This window comes from Arachis hypogaea, chromosome 12 (assembly GCF_003086295.3).
Source record: "Arachis hypogaea cultivar Tifrunner chromosome 12, arahy.Tifrunner.gnm2.J5K5, whole genome shotgun sequence".
In the NCBI taxonomy this organism is placed as follows: domain Eukaryota; kingdom Viridiplantae; phylum Streptophyta; class Magnoliopsida; order Fabales; family Fabaceae; genus Arachis; species Arachis hypogaea.
Window position 1 is genome coordinate 63,272,809 of NC_092047.1, and position 5,760 is coordinate 63,278,568.

A 5,760-nucleotide genomic window follows, 5' to 3' on the forward strand; every position below is an offset into this window, starting at 1 on the left:
AGGTTTTAGGATTCTTAGGTTTAGCTATTGTCAATTTTAGATTTCTACCTTAGTTTAATTAGTTTCTCTTCTACTCTTATTTATTCTAGCACTTTAGTTCTCTCTCTTAATGATTTATTTATTTATCCACTTTAGTTTATGAATTCTCATATTAGATTTGATTTTTTATTTAATGCAATTTGAGGTGTTTCATAGTTATGATTGCTTTCTTCAATTTATGTTCTTGATGCTTGCAATTGGTTATTTGGATTTTATTATCTCTTATTGCGTCTCTATATTTTTGTGTTATGCCTCCCAAGTGTTTGATAAAATGCTTAGTTGGACTTTAGAATAGATTTTTCTCCTCTTGGCTTTGGTTGAGTAATTGGAGACTCTTGAGTTATCAAACTCCTTTGTTGATTGATAATTGAAAGTTGCTAGTTGATTTGAATCCCTCTAAAGCTAGTCTTTCTTTGGGAGTTGACTAGGACTTTGAGGAATCAAATTGATTCATCCACTTGACTTTCTTTCATAGTTAGAGGTTAACTAAGTGGGAGTAATGGACAATTCTCATCACAATTGATAAGGATAGCTAGGATAGGACTTCTAGTTCTCATACCTTGCCGAGAGCTTTTCTAGTTATTAATTTAATTTCTTGCTATTTTATTTTCTTGTTCCTTATTTCAAATACCCAAAAAGATACTTTTTCATAACCAATAATAAATACACCTCCCTGCAATTTCTTGAGAGATGACCCGAGGTTTGAATACTTCGGTTATTATTTTAATTTGGGTTTGTTACTTGTGACAAATAATTTTTTTGCATGAAAGGATTCTTTGTTGGTTTAGATACTATACTTGCAACGAGGATTTATTGTGAAATTCTAAATTGTCAAAAATCCGTTCATCAGGCATCTCATGGTTGGCAGAGAGATTCTTAGCTCTTTCACACCTATCACAGTGCTTCACAAATTCTCTTGAATCTCTGAAGAGAGTCAGCCAATAAAAACTGCTCTGAAGGACCTTTGTAGCTGTCCTTTCACCACCAAAGTTGCCTCCATAATCAGAGCCATGACAGTGCTAAAGAATCTGCTGTGTCTCTTCATCTGGAACACATCTATGAATTATACCATCTGAGCATCTTCTAAAGAGGTATGGTTCCTCCCAAAAGTAGTACTTTGCATCAGTTAGTAGCTTCTTCACTTGTTGTCTACTGTACTCCTTTGGAATGAAATTTATGGACTTGTAATTTGCAATGTCTGCAAACCATAGAGCCTGCTGAATGAGGAACAGTTGCTCATCCGGAAATGTCTCAGTCATAGTTGTGGGTGGTTGCACTCCTTCTTCAGGCTCAATTCTGGAAAGGTGGTCAGCTACTTAATTTTCTGACCCTTTCTTGTCTTTTATCTCAATATCAAACTCCTGAAGGAGTAACACCGATCATATTAATCTTGGTTTAGAATCCTGTTTGGTTAGAAGGTACTTCAAAACAGCATGATCAATATAAACAATAACCTTAGAACCAATCAAATAGGACCTAAACTTATCAACAGCATACACAATAGCTAATAATTCTTTTTCTATAGTGGTGTAATTCTTTTGAGCATCATTTAACATACGGCTAGCATAGTAAATGACATGTATAGGCTTGCCTTGCCTCTGTCCTAAAACAGCACCTATAGCATAATCACTAGCATCACACATTAATTCAAATGGTAAATTCCAGTCAGGGGAAGCTATAATGGGAGCAGAGGTAAGGTTTGCTTTCAGAGTTTCAAAAGCATGCAGGAATTCAGCATCAAAGACAAAAGGAACATCAGCAACTAATAGGTTGTTCAATGGTTTAGCAATTTTTGAAAAATCCTTTATAAATCTTCTATAAAATCCTGCATGACCCAAGAAACTCCTGACTGCCTTAACATTAGTTGGTGGTGGTAATTTTTTAATTACCTCTACCTTGGCTCTATCAACCTCAATCCCTTTACTTGAAATCTGGTGTCCAAGAACAATACCTTCTGTAACCATAAAATGACATTTTTCCCAATTTAAAACAAGGTTTGATTCTTGACACCATTTCAAGATTAGAGATAAATGCTTAAGGCAGGATTCAAAAGAATTACCAAAGATAGAAAAATCATCCATAAATACCTCAATGAACTTTTCAACCATATTAGAAAAAATTGAAAACATACACCTCTGAAAAGTTGCAAGAGCATTACAAAGTCCAAATGGCATTTTCCTGTAAGCAAAAACTCCAAAGAGACATGTGAATGCTGTCTTCTCTTGATCTTGAGGGTCCACTGCAATTTGTTTATATCCAGAATATCCATCTAGAAAACAATAAAAAGAATTACCAGCTAACCTCTCAAACATCTGATCAATGAAAGGTAGGGGGAAGTGATCCTTCCTTGTAGCAGTGTTGAGCCTCCTGTAGTCTATACAAATTTGCCATCTTGTAAAGGTTCTTATAGGAATAAGCCCATTCTTGTCATTCTTGATCACTGTCATCCCTCCTTTCTTGGGAACTACCTGCACAGGGCTCACCCAAGGGCTGTCAGAAATAGGGTAAATAATGCCGGCTTCCCATAATTTTATTACCTCTTTTTGGACCACCTCTTTCATAGTTGGATTGAGTCTCCTTGATGGTTGCACAACCGGTTTAGCATCATCTTCAAGAAGGATCTTGTGCATACTCTTGGTTGGACTAATCTTCTTTAAATCACCAATGGTCCATCCAAGAGCTGTTTTATGGCTCTTGAGCAATGTAATAAGTGCCTCTTCCTCTCCAGGCTTTAGGAAAGAGCTAATAATCACTAGATATGACTCATTTTTAGAGAAGGAGGCAAGGGTTTGAGCTCAAGCTTGGGGACTTCCTCTTCTACTTTAGGCGTGTTCATCAGCTCTTTTTGGGGTGGTGAATCATCAACTTCAACTAATTCATACTCAGAAATAGCCAAATAGGATCTAGAACGTCATCAAGTACCTTAGCTTTCAGTACCTCTTGAACAAGTGGTTCAACAACATCAACTCTCATACACCCTTCAGAATCATTAGGATGTTTGAGGGCTTCAAATACATTAAGGACCACCTGTTCTTCATTGACCTTCAGGGTTAATTCACCTTTTTACACATCATTCAAAGCTCTACCTGTAGCTGAAAGGGTCTACTAAGAATAATAGAGGACTTTGCATCCTCTTCCATGTCCAGTATAACAAAATCAGCAGGAAAAATAAATGGTCCTACTTTCACAAGTAAATCCTCAACAACACCCACAGAAAATTTAATAGACAGATCAGCAAGTTGAAGAGAAATATAAGTGGGTTTTACCTCCTCAATTTGAAGCTTTTTCATCACTGGAAGTGGCATGAGATTGATACTAGCTCCAAGATCACATAAAGCTCTCTGAATAGTGACATCTCCAATGGTTCAAGGAATGACAAAGCTTCCTGGATCTTGCATCTTCTCAAGAAGGTTATGTTGAATAATAGCACTGCATTCCTTGGTCAATACCACTGTCTCTTGTTCCTTCTAATTCATCTTGTTAGTTAACAATTCTCTCATAAATTTAGCATAGAGAGGCATTTGCTCAAGAGCCTCTACAAAAAAAATGTTGATCTGCAACTTCTTAAAAACTTCTAAAAATCTAGAAAATTGCTTGTCCTTGGAAGCCTTCTGAAGCCTTTGAGGGTATAGAATTTTTAGCTTGTACTCAGGAGCCTTGGGTAATATAGAATAAGTGTCAAGAGAGTCTGGGAATGGGTTGTTCGCACGCATTGGAGGGGCGTGCTCTACTTCTTCCTTCTTCTCCTCTGGAGCTTCTTTTTCAACTAGCTCCTCATTGACCTTGGTCTCAGAACCAGCTACTTTACCACTTCTCAACTGAATAGCCTTGCAATTCTCTCTTGGGTTTATCACTGTATCACCAGGAAATGCACTTGAAGACCTCTCAGGTATTTGCTTACTCAACTGGCCCATTTGTACCTCCAAGTTTCTAATGGAAGCTCTGGTTTCCTGTATAAAACTCTTCATCACTGTCTCCTAGTTAGAGTTCTGCCGGGGGTGAGAATTTGCCTGCTGAGGTGGTTGTTGTTGATGAGACTGAAATTGGCGGTTATTATGATTATTCTTTTGAAAACCGCCTTGAGAATTATTATTGAAATTCTGAGATCTCTGAGGTTGGTCTTTTCACCCAAAATTTACGTGATTTCTCCACCTCTGATTGTAGGTCTTAGAGTATGGATCATTATTGGGATTTCTAGGACCATTCCCCATGTAGTTGACTTGTTCAGAAGAAGATTGAGTATAATCATAATTTTAATTTTGCATAAAATTACCTATCATGTCATAAGGGACCTCATGAGGTGCATTCTGGGTGTTGACAGCTGAAACTTGTATTACACTCAACTGTTGAGTAATTAGACTTATTTGCTGAGACAAAAGTTTATTCTGAGCAAGAAGAGAATCAATAGCTTCCACTTCCAAAACGCCTCTCTTCTGAGGGGCCTCAGAGTTCACAGAATTCCTATTGGAGGAATATAAATATTGGTTGTTAGCAACCAACTCAATAAGCTCAGTAGTCTCCTCTGATGTCTTCTTCACGTGCAAAGAACCACCTACAAAATTATCTAAGCGCATCTTGGACATTTTACATAAGCCCTCATAAAAAATATCCAGCTGAGTCCATCTAGAGAACATGTCCGGAGGGCATTGCCTAGTAAGTAGCTTGAATCTCTCCCAAGCTCCATAAAGGGTTTCATCATCTTTCTGTTTGAAGGTCTGAACCTCCACCCTTAGCTTAGTAAGCTTTTGAGGTGGGAAAAATTTAGTCTGAAATCCAGTGACAACCTTATCCCAAGTATCCAGACTCTCCTTGGGTTGAGAATCTAACCACAGCTTTGCTCTATCCTTCACAGCAAACGGGAAGAGCATGAGTTTGTATACCTTAGGATTCACTCCATTGGTTTTTATAGTATCATAAATCTGCAGGAAATCAGAAATAAATTGATTGGGGTCTTCCTGAGAAAGTCCATGATACTGGCAATTTTGTTGCACAAGAGTGACAATCTGAGGCTTCAATTCAAAGTTGTTTGCAGCTATAGGAGGCACCACAATACTTTTGCCATAAAGATCTGCATTAGGAGTAGTGTAAGAGCCAAGCACTCTTCTAGGTTGCTCATTCCCATTCGGATTTGCCACATTGGCATTAGTAGCATTATTATGATCCATGGTGGACTCTACAGCCTTGTAAAGTCACGCGTGTTGCAAACGCCGCCTCAAAGTCCTTTCAGGTTCAAGACCAAAGTTTAACAAAGGTTCCTTGTCCCTGTTTCTGCTTATAAACAGACAGAAGACAAGAAAAGATGGGACTCTCTATGTCAGAGTGTAGAGAATTCTCAGTGAGATAACCTGTGTAAAGAAATAAAATAAAAATACTAAATAAATAAAGTAGTAAAAATTCAAAAATGATGACTAAAATTAGAGAAAAAAATTGGAAAATTAATAGGCAATGTAAACAGAAAAATTAAAATAAAATCAACTAGGTAACGCCAAACTTAATTTCAGAAATTAGGAAAAAATATTAGTACTAATTTTCGAAAATGTTAAAGCAAAAATTTAATAAAATTAAAACTAAAACACCTAATCTAAGCAATCAAACAACTAATAGTTGTTAATCACAGTCAATTCCCCGGCAATAGTGCCAAAAACTTGATGCGGAATTTACAATCCACAAACTAACCGGTAAGTGTACCGGGTCGTACCAAGTATACCTCAGGTGAGTGAG

General features: G+C 37.2%; 1 non-coding gene across 1 annotated transcript; it reads left to right on the forward strand.

Annotated features, from left to right (window-relative positions):
* Positions 1 to 4,668: 4,668 nt before the first annotated feature.
* LOC112731038 (small nucleolar RNA R71) lies at positions 4,669 to 4,774 on the forward strand. Its single transcript, XR_003166834.1, has one exon. It is a non-coding gene; the product is annotated as a small nucleolar RNA R71 (small nucleolar RNA).
* Positions 4,775 to 5,760: the final 986 nt, after the last annotated feature.